The 13135-nt window shown below is 41.6% G+C and overlaps 1 protein-coding gene across 1 annotated transcript in view; it reads right to left on the reverse strand.

Moving 5' to 3' along the window:
- LOC143203938 (discoidin domain-containing receptor 2) overlaps nucleotides 1-13135 on the reverse strand; it is a 403820-nt gene that overhangs the window by 316852 nt on the left and 73833 nt on the right. The window contains exon 2 of the mRNA XM_076416275.1: nucleotides 509-558. The gene's annotated coding sequence lies outside the window, so the exon portion shown is untranslated. The remainder of the gene's footprint in view (nucleotides 1-508; nucleotides 559-13135) is intronic.

The following is a 13135-nucleotide window of genomic DNA, read 5'->3' on the forward strand; positions in this document are numbered from 1 at the left end:
GGAAAAATCAGTTTAATCATCTCCATTTTTGCAACAAATTGATAAGCAAGCTTGGAAACCAAATATTCGATGCGTTAATATTTTTTTATTAATATATATTAAATTTAACATTCACGCCACTTCGTAATATTCTTTAATTTCTGTTAATAAAGCTTGACAAATGCATTAAACCATGCCGTGTTGCTCTCTAAAACCAAGATTTTTTTATTAATAACAGGTTTCTTTACTGAACCAAGCACGCAACTATTAGATTAATTACCACTTTCACCTCTAAAACAAAGAAACGTCATCCAAAGATTATTCTTTAGTCAATACTCTAATCCTTAATCACTCATTCTGATATCAGCTTAATAATCTTGAATACTATTTTATTAAAAAAAGTTAGGAGTTAATAAGAGTAATAAGAGATTGTTGAAATGATAAGTGTAGAACTCAGCCATGAAATAAAATATTTTAATAATTTACCATTTTAAAATAGAAATAATAATTAATAATGAATATAACTCACCCCTAATTATCTCGAGGCACTTTCTCCACTCGAAGATATACATTTTCGATCTGTAAATAAAAATAATAACGTTAATAAAAATTAGATTGTGAAATATAATGATGTGCATGTTCTAAAGCTCTGCTATTGGGTCTTAATAACACAGTACTTACATATTTCAAAATTCATATATTAAACACTATAATCTTTATATTCAGTCATAAAGAATAAAAAAATAGCCTTAGATATGAAATGGCACTGCGAAGTAGTAAAATAATTTTAAACCGAAAAATGTATTTTTTTTATCCAAATATTAATAGTTCTTTGGAAGAAAATGCCACTATATAATAAGACTGTTTTAATATTCTAAGTATGTATCAGTGGTTAGTGAGCAACTCGTAAGACTATTCCAGAAATTGAATAAAGCTTCGTATGTATGCAGCAAAACCAAGAACTACCTAACAGGTCAATTGAAAAGTCCCCGGTCTGATACATAGATGGCGCCACTACAATTAAATCCATATGTTTTTTAGTTAGCACTAACCCTCAAAAGATGCCTGTATAAATTTGACAGCTGTCGAATCATTAGTTTGTGAATTATAGCATTTTGAGTGAAGCAACTTTTGTTATTATGAGAAAATGGATAAAAAGGAATTTCGTGTGTTGATTTTTGAAGGGAAGAAATACAGTTGAAGCAAAAACTAAGTTTAGATGTGGTGAAATAAGCACCGAATACGGTGAGCGCAGTGGACCCCCAAAAGAGTTTGTTACCGACGAAAACATTTAAGAAATCGGTAAATTGAAAATAAAAGTAAATTGAAAGTTAGTAAAGTAAAAGGAAACTAAATAAAAGTAGATTGAAAATTGAAAGTGAATGAAACAGCGGACGCTCTAAAGATACCAACTGAACGTGTACATGATATCTTTCACGAATATTTGGGTATGAGAAAGTTCTGAGCAAAGTGGGTGACACGCGAGCTCACTTTTGACCAAAAACAACGACGAGTTGGTGATTCGGAGCAGTGTTTGAAGATGATCAAGCATAATAAAGCCGAGTTCTTGTGTCGATATGTGACAACGGATGAAACATAGCTCCATCATTTCACTCCAAAGTCAAATCGACAGTCATCCAAGTGTACAAGTGGACAGCACAGGATGAACCCGCTCCAAAGCGTGGGAAAACGTAACAGTCGACTGGCAAGGTTATGGCGTCTGTATTTTGGAATGCGCAAGGAATAATTTTCATTGACTACCTTGAAAAAGGAAAGACCATCAACAGCGACTATTGCATAGCATTATTGGGCGAAAAACGGTCGCATTTGAAGAAAAAGAAAGCGCTGCTTCAGCAAGACAATGCACCGTGTCACAAGTCAGTGAAAACCATGGCAAAAATCCATGAATAAGGATTCGAATTGCTTTCTCATCCACCGTATTTTCCAGATCTAGCCCCCAGCGACTATTTCCAGTTCTCAGATCTCAAAAAAATGCTAGCTGGGAAGAAATTTCTGTCGAATGAAGAGGTGATCGCCGAAACTGAGGCCTATTTTGAAGCAAAGGACAAATCGTATTACACAAATGGTATCGAAAAGTTGGAGGGTAGCTATAATCAATGTACCACCCTTGAAGGAAATTATATTGAATAAAAAAAATATTTTGCAATAAAAATTTGTTTTACTATGGTAAGCTGGGGACCTTTCAATTTACCTGTTATAGTCAAAGAAGCAATCCAAACTTTACTTACAAGGTGGACCAAACATCGTTTACAGATCGAAAAGAACCAAACCTTGGGAACTCATGTAATATTCGTGGAAGAAATTGCAAATTGGAAATGTTGAAATTGAAGTAAATTGGGATATTGTTATAGATTTATTTTATATTATTGGTAGTATATATTATTGGACTAATAATAATGTCCATATTTGGTATATTGTAAATAGTATGTATATATTAATATACAGAAAATGTTTTAATCAAAACATATATTTTTAATTTTCCCACTATGATGCTCTCAACTTGATCTAAAATCAAAGAGGTTGATTTATAAGACAATTATAAAGCCAATTTGGACCGATGGGGTGCAAATATGGGGTTTCACTAAAAATTCAAATCAACTAGTCATCCAACACTGTCAAAACAAGGTTCTTCGATTGATCACCAATGCTTATCGCTACGTAAGCAACGAAGAACTGCACGATGACCTTGAAATCAAATGGATTTGCGAAGTTATCCAAGATCTCGCCTTGAAACACGAAAGAAGATTACTAAATCATAGAACGTGGAAGCAATACAACTGTTGGACAGCGCGCAGGATGTCAGGAGATTGAAGCGAACCAAACCATACGAACTTGTATAAAGTGTGTACCTTTAGTGTAAACTATAACTATAAGTTATTTTAATTTTATAATTGAGGAATACATATTGATGTATTTTCTCGAACTCGTCTTGCTTGTGAATTAATCCAAATACAAATTAATTGTAGTAATAAATTCATTTGTAATTAAGATTGTACTAGGCGTATCGAATAAAGATGTTATGAAAAATCCTACTATAAATATTCGCGCGCTCTCCGGTGATTCCGGGGCATATAATTTAATTACGACATTATGTACGGAAGGTATTATTCTATGATGACCACTTTTAATATAAAATTGAATTAAGAACACATTTATCAGGTTTAACTGATTTCTGGTCGCATTCTAATTTTTTTGAAATTAGTTATTATAGTGATAATAAATAACACTAATAAGGTATTTGTTTCTATCCTAATTTGCTACGGTTTCAAAATTACAAAATACTTATTTTACGATAGACACTTTGGTCTTACCAACTGTCACTCTCTTTAGTGTGCACAAGACTAAGCCATTATTATCTAGGAACTGGAGAACCTCAGGACTCATCATATATTGATGGCGCTTACGTTCTATTATAAAGTTAAGCATCAACAATATTTTTTAGTACTCTGTTTTGGAATCTTTGTATTACATTTGTATTGCTCTGGCTGGTACAACTCTAGATATGAGCAGCATAAGTCCACACTCGTTTCAAGACTTTTTGTTAAAGCAAAAGCTTATTTTATACTGACAGTGCTGAATGTCTACTCAACAATTAGTTCAAGTAGTATTTCAGCTTGAGTTCTTTACACTATTTCTTAACATGTGGCTTCCACCTAAGTCTCATGAGCTCATGCCAAGATATTTGGCTTTATTTTCATCATTGCAAGGGGGCATGAGAAAAGACTCTATTCTCACGAGAATATTGAAATATTGCAGCTTTTGGATGCCACCAGAACAGGACACATACTAAAAAGAATCAAACATCAAACTGGCTTGATTCTTTTGTTGGTGAAATCAGTATGCTGTGATTTATTTTGATTCATTTTGATGCGTCATTTTTTTAATCCAACAATCGTATTTCGGAAATAGCTGTTTTTAAGTAGCGAGTGAACAACAGATGAAGGGCTGGCCCTAATACACTTCCCTGCGGTACACCCGCTTGTATCTTTCTCAAGCCAAAGTAGACACCTTGTTGTTTGATTAAAAAAGATCGGTCCAACATCTTTGAGTACTGATTTTTTACTAAAATTGATCCGTAGAAACAATAAAAAACAGAAAAATGAAATTGGTATAAACAAGTCTACCACAAAATATAACAAATCATAACCCACACGGCAGATTGGTACTCTTAACCAATTTACATGAGCCCGAATCGGAACACGAAAATGCCATACACAAACCCCCCGAAGCTCGACGCTGCCCCATCCCCCAGCTCGCCCTTCCGGTCTGCCCGCGACCCACCACAGGCGCTCGACCCTCGTTCAAAAACACATTTCGAGCCGTTTAGTTTTTAATTTGTTTATTTCGATCGCGAAAATCAAGTACGTCCTGTACACAACGGCCTGGCACGTTGGGTGGGGGTGTTTTGAGGAACGGGGGCGTCGGCGATGACGTAGACCGACTGTGCTTATCTGGATGTTTGCGGCTGTGCTCATTTGAGGCCGGCAAAGCAAACACTGCGCCGGGTGATAGGGCTCCGTCGAAGCCGGCGGGGGTGTAGTCCCCCTGGGGGGAGGGCGAGGAGGAGGACGACCGGGACATCCAAATTACAGACCCCGAGCAAATATTTGCGTTTTGTATGGCAAACGGCCCGAAGGCACCGTCACCGCTGCTCTTTGTCGTAAATATGGCCGTATCTTTTTTGTCCAGACGTGGCGCGCGGACGGATGTAAACGATGCTACCGTTTGATTTTCGGGGGAGAGCACCGCCGACTCCGCGCCCCCCCATGTCGTCGAGCGTCTGGTATCACTAGGAATTGACAATGATAAATCGTCACCGATTGAGGAGCGTCGTGCTCATAATTATGCGAGCAATCGGCTTGATAAATGACCAGAATCTATTTCCATTAAATGGGAAACAATCCATAAATTAAAAATTGAATGTTTTCCGGGACGGGGACGCCGCGAGGGTTGCCATAAATCAATTTGGCCGCAAATAAGGGTTATAAACTTAAAAAATATATAGATTTTAGAACAGTCGCAGAAATATTAGAGTACAACTTGTTGGACTAGATTTTTTTATCGGATCATATCACATATATTAGTAAAAAGTAGCGTTGGGAACTTCCGACTGAACTTGGCTATCGACTGTTTAATAATTAACTACTTTTTACTGTCGACTATTTAAGTCGCAATTTTCGGTACGACTGATTTTACTACTTTTTACTATCGAATGTTTCGGTCGTGTACTTTTGTTACTATTTTCGGTTCTACTAGTTTCATTCGACTGATTTTTAACATTCTGGCTGTCGTCCTAGCCGCGACCTTGACAAAAATATGTCGAATTTAAGTTTATACAGATTTATATGTAACAGGTTAAATGAAAAGTTCCCGGCCTAACACATAGATGGGGCTACTAGAATTAAATCCATATGTTTTTTTAGTTAGCCCTAATCCTCAAAAGATGCGTGTATAAATTTGACAACGGATCATTAGTTTGTGAATTATAGCATTTTGAGTGAAGCAACTTTTGTTACTATGAAAAAAATGGATAAAAAGGAATTTCGTGTGTTGATAAAATATTGTTTTTTGAAGGAAAAAATACAGTTGAAGCAGAAACTTAGCCTGATGCCGAGTTTCCGGACACTGCCCCAGGAAAATCAATCATCAAGAATTGGTATGCTAAGTTTAGACGTGGTGAAATGAGCACCGAAGACGGTGAACGCAGCGATGCCCAAAAGAGGTTGTTGCCGACGAAAACATTTAAAAAATCCACAAAATGATTTTGAATGACCGTAAATTGAAATTCAATTAAATAGAAGACACTCTAAGGATATCAACTGAATGTGTACATCACATTTACGAATATTTGGGTACGAGAAAGCTCTGTGTAAAGTGGGTGCCACGCGAGCTCACATTTGACCAAAAACAACGACGCGTTGATGACTCGGAGAAGTGTTTGAAGATGATCAAGCGTAATAAACCCAATTTTTTCCGACGATATGTGACAATGGATGAAATATGGCTTCAGTATTTCACTCCGAAGTCCAATTGACAGTCATCCGAGTGGACTGCACACGATGAACTCGCTCCAAAGCATGGGAAAACGCAACAGTCGGCTGGCAAGGTTATGGCATCTGTATTTTGGGATGCGCATGGAATAATTCATTGATTACCTTGAAAAAGGAAGGACCATCAATAGCAACTATTACATAGCATTATTGGACCGCTTGAAGTACGAAATTGCCGAAAAACGGCCACATTTGAATAAAAAGAAAGTGCTGTTTAACCAAAATAATGTGCCGTGTCACAAGTCAGTGAAAACGATTGCAAAAATCCATGAATTGGGCTTCGAATTGTTTCCTCCTTCACTGTATTCTTCATATCTGGCCCGCAGCGACTATTTCCTGTTCTCAGATTTTAAAATAATGCTCGCTCAGAAGAAATTGTCGAGAAGAATGAAGAGCTGATTGGCGAAACTGAGGCCTATCTTGAAGCAAAGGACAAATCGTACTACAAAAATGGTATCGGGGTTGCTATAATTAGTAAACCCTGAAGGGAATTATGTTGAACAAAAAAAACTAATTTTGCTAAAAAAATGTGTTTTACTATGGTGGGCTGAGGACTTCTCAATTGACCTGTTATTAGTTATTGGATGATCGAACCGGACAATTATTGCGGAGTTCCGTGCTAGCTCTCGAAGAGAACGGTCGTGTCCGGTCCGCCGAACCTACCTGCGCTTCCGAGAATTACCCGAAACTTTCCCTAAGACGGTCGACCCGTTATCACGTTTCACCAGTGCCTACGTAAAAAAAAAAAAAAGCGCCTGTAAGCGCCGAAAAGGCGTTTTTACAGACAAGGCAATGGCGTCATGTACGTCAGAGCCGACGTCGCCTCCTGAACATAATCCCAGTGTTTCAAATTCAAATGGACCATCTTCAGAAGACAGCCGAGAAGTGCTTATAACGGAATTGAGAAAACAGAACGAAGACCTGCGAAAGCAGATAGCTGACCTTAAAACGTTCGCAAAAGCCCAAACAGACGCCCTGAACAAACAGACGGAAAAGCTGGAAAAGAGCGAAAAGGCTTCCGAAGAGCTCAAGGAAGAAATAAAAACTCTCACAGCTACGATAACACAATTCATGAAGCATCAAAGAGATGCCATGGAAGTAAAGATTCCCGCTGCCATAGAAATTCAGTCCCAGACACCAGCTAAACCGACACAACACTTAGACCAAACTGAAGACTCAGAAGACGGTTTCACCTTGGTGGGAAAAAGGAAAAGAGGGCCCGTCACTCCACCTCAGGAAAGCCAGCTGCCGAAGGCCGGCAACAAGGGAAAACAGGCTCCCAAATCACAACCCAATCCGGTAGCCAAGCCAGCCACTAAATCTACCCAATCGAAAGCCAAGGCTAACGTACAGCCTTCGATTACAAAATTTGCCACCAGACCAGTGCAAAACAAGCCGACCACCAAGACGGCCCCACAGCCAGTACCGAAACAAGTTACCACAAGACCAACCCAAGACCAGCCTGCGCAGGTAAGTAGCCAGGTCACTAAACAAGTCTTAACCTCCACAGCAAAAACAGTGCCAACCGTTTCGGCGACTGTTTCTCAAAGTCCCCCAAAGGAAAAAATTCCGCCTATAGTGCTCCGTGATAAGAAGAGGTTCATGGAGCTCATTAGAATTACTAAGGCACAATCAATAGACATTATAACCCGAAATAAAAAGGACGGCATTTTCTTATTCGTCGCCACAAGCGACAATTACCGTAAACTTACTACCCTGCTCGAGGAAAGGAATTACCCTTACCATTCCTTCTGTCATCCGGAGGAGAGAGCATTCCGGGTAATAATAAAAAACATCCCAGAATCACTCTGCATTGACGAAGTACGTGAACTTCTCTTTGATCAAGGCTTCCATCCCAAATTTGTGCAAAGATGGAAATTAAAATCCGGGACAGAACTACCAATTGTTCAGGTAGTTGTCCCTCGCGAAGAGCGACAGATCATATATATGACCAAACTCGGCGTCATCACAGTGAAGGTCGAGGTCCAGAGAGGAAACGGCCAGCCAGTGCAGTGCTTCAACTGCCAGCTTTTCGGGCACTCCAGCTCATATTGCCGAGCCCCCCCACGGTGCGTCAAATGTGCCGGGCATCACGACACTAGATCCTGTACCAAAATCCCAGAAGCACCTCCAAAGTGCAGCAACTGCGGTGAAACTCATACCGCAAACTTCAGCGGTTGCACCTGCCGTCCTGCTCCAAGAAAACCAAAAATTCCGACCGAAACCAGACCTCCACAAGGTTCTGCATGGAGTAACCAAGGTGGCAGAAAGCTAGCCCAAAAATTAGCCAGCGCTACCCAGCCTGCTCCAACTCAAACTCCTGCTCCAACCAATACACCGGACCTTAACTCCACAATGCAGGCGTTTACTGACCCGCAGGCTTTCCTACAAGTGATCGCCCTGGCTCACCAACTTGCTCGTCTTTTTCCAAATGTCGCCGCCTAAGCGGCAACACTTACCTGTCTCTATAACTTTCAGCAGCCTTTAACTCTTCGAAATGGCTGTTCCGAAATCTCTTATACTGATGACATGGAATGCAAATAGCTTACGCGGAAAGCAAGCGGAATTGGAGGACGTCATAACATTCTATGACGTCGACATCGTGCTCATCCAGGAAACTTTCCTGAAACCTTCGCATCGTCTCTCTTTCGAACACTTTTTTGTCTACAGAAACGATAGAACTCCGGGTCGAGGCGGTGGAACCGCCATTCTCGTCAGAAAAGGAGTCAAACACGAGCTCCTTCCATCGTTATCAGTAAACAACTTCGAAACAACCTCCATTAAAATCGATATCCAAGAACGTCCCTTCGTGATTACATCCCTGTACAGGAAATCTTCTGCATTCAACTATGCCGAATACCGATCACTCGTCGAAGGAAAATTTCCGAAAATAATAGGTGGCGACTTCAACGCCCACCACCCCACCTGGGGGTGTTCCAGAGCGAATCCCGCAGGTAACGCCATCGTAGCTCTAAGTGCAGATCTGGGCTACGGTCTTGCCTTGCCAGATGAACCCACCCATCACCCTAGTACAGTCTCTCAAGGCGCAGCAAGAATCCTTGATTTCTTTATTCTTCAAGACGTAAATCGCGATTCCGAAGTTCGAGTCCTTGACGAACTAGACTCTGATCATCGTCCGATCCTTCTCAAACTCGGAAACTGCGCCACCACTCAAGTCCCACTAACAAGATTCAGGAAAAAAACCGACTGGAAAAACTACCAATCTCTTCTCCTGAAACCCGATCCAATTCCGAAAATTAACACACCAGAACACCTCGAGGAAGCCGTACTCAAGCTAACTCGCGATATTCAGTCTGCTCACGAATCTTCCACAGTCAAAATTTCATCACAACCCCAGCCGTGGAAAAACAATCTTCCCGCTTCTCTTAAACGTGAAATTCGCATCAAAAACGGTTTATGCAGATTAGCTCGATTCACCCTTGATGCTGCAGACAAAAGGGAGGCGAACAGAGCATGCAAGAGGGTAAGGGCGGCCGTCTCGACTTGGCGAGCAATGAAATGGAACTCATTTCTCGCGGACCAAAGGCTGGATGGCCCCCCTTCCTTCTGGCGTGTCTCCAAATGCCTCGTGGGGAAGACGCACAATGTCATCCCTCCCCTGAAGTCAGCGGTTACAGGAAATTTTGCAGTCACTGACCAAGAAAAAGTCGAGCTCCTTGCAGAGACCTACGAAGCTCAAATGAAATGCCTCCCACCCGCACAGAACACTAAAACTAAAGACATTGACACTGTCATCAACGAATCCAACTCGGTCAAAAGACCAGTAACTCCCGCCTTTCTTCTCAACCATTTTGTATCTCCAAAGTCTCTACAGACTATGATCGGCAAACTTCAAACCAAAAAATCTCCAGGTTTCGATGGAATATCGATTACCCAGTTAAAAAAGCTCCCGCATAAGCAACTCGCAGAACTGGCAAACATTATTAACTCCATCATGAAACTGCAACACTTCCCGGCGTCTTGGAAACACGCACATATAGCGGTTATACCCAAGAAAGGAGCAAAATCATCTCCATCTGATTACAGGCCTATCAGCCTTCTCAGCGCCATTTCGAAGCTTGCCGAGAGGGCAATACTCTACGCTCTCAACTCTTTCACAAAGGAAAACAACATCATTCCAGATGAACAATTCGGCTTTCGCGCTCACCACTCATCCGTCCATCAAGCTTCCCGTCTGGCTGCACACATCCATCATGCTCTTGACCAACGTAAAAAGCTTGGAGCAGTTCTTCTGGACCTAACCAAAGCCTTCGACAAGGTCTGGCACGACGGATTGTTCGCAAAGTGCGTGCGGTTAGGCCTCCCAGAAGATCTAACCGCTTTCATCAAGTCCTATCTCTCGGACAGATCTTTCCAGGTCAAGATCAGGGCGTCACTTTCCAGTCGTAAACAAATCGATGCTGGCGTACCTCAAGGTTCCCCGCTGGCCCCAGCCTTATTTAATCTCTTTATTTCAGATATGCCGAGAAAAGAGCATATTGACGTCGCCTTTTACGCTGACGACACTGCTTTCTTCACGGCCGCCAGGTTCGAAGTTACAATTCATGAGCGTTTACAGAAGCAGCTCGATCATGCGGTCAAGTGGTTCAAATTCTGGAGGTTGCAAATCAACCCCCTGAAAACCCAGGCCATCATTTTCCACAAGAAGCGTTACGCACTGCGCGTCTCGCAACTTAAGATCGACACCGCAATAATTCCATGGCTGGATAACGTCACGTACCTAGGTCTTCACTTCGACCGGCGGTTCGGTTGGCATTCCCAAATCCAGAAAGCAATCCAAAAAGGTTCGGGGATAGCAAACCTGCTATCTCCTCTGATCTGCCCTTCTAGCAGGCTTCCCATCTCCATCAAATGCTTATTTTACAAGATGTTAATTCGGTCCGTACTCCTCTACGGATCTAATGTCTACTTCAAGTTTGTTACACCCAACCAGGTCAAACGGCTTCAAGTTTTCCAAAATAAGCTCCTCAGGAGAATATTAAACGCTCCATGGTTTGTCAGAAATAATCAAATCCATAGGGAAACTGACACTCCAGAAATCAAGCACTTCATATCTCAATCATTCCACAAACAACAACTCAGCTCAAGTTCTTCTGAAAACGCGCTTGTTCGCGAGCTGGTCGACATGCTGGGAGCTTAGCACCGCGTCACCGCTAAGCTCTCCCCCTTTTCCAGGCTGAAACGACCTCATCCGTCGCTACAGTCATAACTTTTGCCCCCATACAACAGTACCCAGTTGTGTGTTAACTCAGGTTCGCGAATCAATAGAATCGCCGGGCTCTCGTGCCCAATAACGGCTGCCCGATCAGCGGGTGCCATATCCCCAAATTTAATGCAGTAGCAGTAGTGATCCACAGGGGTCAACTGTGAGGCGGTTTCGGTTTAGTGTATTGGTAAGCCCAGAGGCAGTCCCACATAACCCGGTCCAACTTGTCACTCCAGGGCAAGTCTCCGCGACCAGGTATGCGTCATGCATTCCACCGCCTGGTTTTTAGGCCAGAACAAAAAAAAAAAAAAAAAAAAAACAATTATTGCGACTTTAAGCGGTACTGAACTATCGCCGATCGATTCAGCCGATAATCCGATCCGTATCCGCTAATATCGATCAATTATCCGCTCCACTCAAACGAGTCCGCGTCTAATTAACAATCGACGGCGCAAAAAAGAGCGCGGCTAATCGCGTTAGCCGAAATCTCGGCGTCCGTAATCGAACTCGACCCGACTACAAAGCCGTAAACTGCATTAAGGCCGGCGCGTCCCGCTAAAATCCAGCCCGGACACTCTGCCTGCTACCGGCTACCACTCAAAACCGGACCCGCATTTCACTCGTAGTAATCGAGTTAAGCGTCGGCAAAAAGACTGCGACGCGAGCCGCCGCCGTCGGCGTCACGACGCGCCCACCCGAAAGAGAAAACCTATTCCGAATAATTCCGTTCGATGACCGTCTTCTAATATGGGCAGCTGCTTTTAATTTCATCTTCCCCCGGCTGCGAAATTGGGTTTTCCTTTCGGAGTTCCAGAGGGGCGCGGCGCGACTCCAGGGGTGAAGGGGGCAGGTCTTGCGGTCTCTATCGTAAGACCAGTGGGGGCTACGGGGATACCGACCGACCCCTGTTTCAATTTGCTACTATTTCTGGCGGTTGTACGTAATTATTTTATATAGTCGAACATTTTCGTAGGAAATAAGAGCACTGGCGCTTAATGATCGTATTAGTGATTTGCACGTTGTATTTCTGAACTATGGCGCGTTCAAAATAACTGTGAAATCACGTCGTCGAGATGGTTATAATATATTTTTTATCGCAATTTGTAAAATTCTTTTAAAATCAGATAATACTCCCTTTCTCATTTTATTCTAGTTAAAAAGAGATACAATGCTGTCTGATACGGTCGAACATACAATGTGGGGCAGAAGTGCAGCTACCATTTTGATTGCCTATAACTTTGCTCAGAGAAAAGATAAGTAAGTTTGATTTAAATAATAAGTATATTTGGTCTTTACAATTTTTTTCTTTATGATTGAAAATTTATATAGGCTAAATGATGACCGCGATTTGTTATGTAATTTTCGGCTCTTTCTAAGGCATTTTTCATGAGATCCTGCAACGTCTGAGACTGAATTTCTTCAATTTCGTGACGAATATTGTCTTTAAGATGTTGAACCGTTTGGGTCTTATTCATATAAACTTCTGATTTGAAAAAATCCCATAAGAAAAAGACTGCTGTTAAATCCAGAGATCTGGCTGGCCATGCTAAATTGCTATTTCGCGAAAGTAGTATTCGTTGAACGAGTTGTGTGTGCTGTTGTTCCATCTTGCTCAAACTACATGTCCTCTAGTCTTTACTCTTCCATTTCAGGCACAAGAAAAATTCCCATCATGTCTTAGTTCAGCAGTAACAGTAACTGCAACACCTTGGTCATTTTGAAAGAAATAGGGACCAATGATGTTTCCAGCATGAATACCACACCATAGAGTTGTCTTAATGATTGTAATGATGTTTTATGAATTAATTGATGATTGTGTATCCCCAAAACCGACTGTTCTGTTTATTGACGTGGCCAA

Source organism: Rhynchophorus ferrugineus, unplaced genomic scaffold, assembly GCF_030347505.1.
Source record: "Rhynchophorus ferrugineus isolate W39M unplaced genomic scaffold, kcgeb_rfMv2 rfM10, whole genome shotgun sequence".
Lineage (NCBI taxonomy): Eukaryota > Metazoa > Arthropoda > Insecta > Coleoptera > Curculionidae > Rhynchophorus > Rhynchophorus ferrugineus.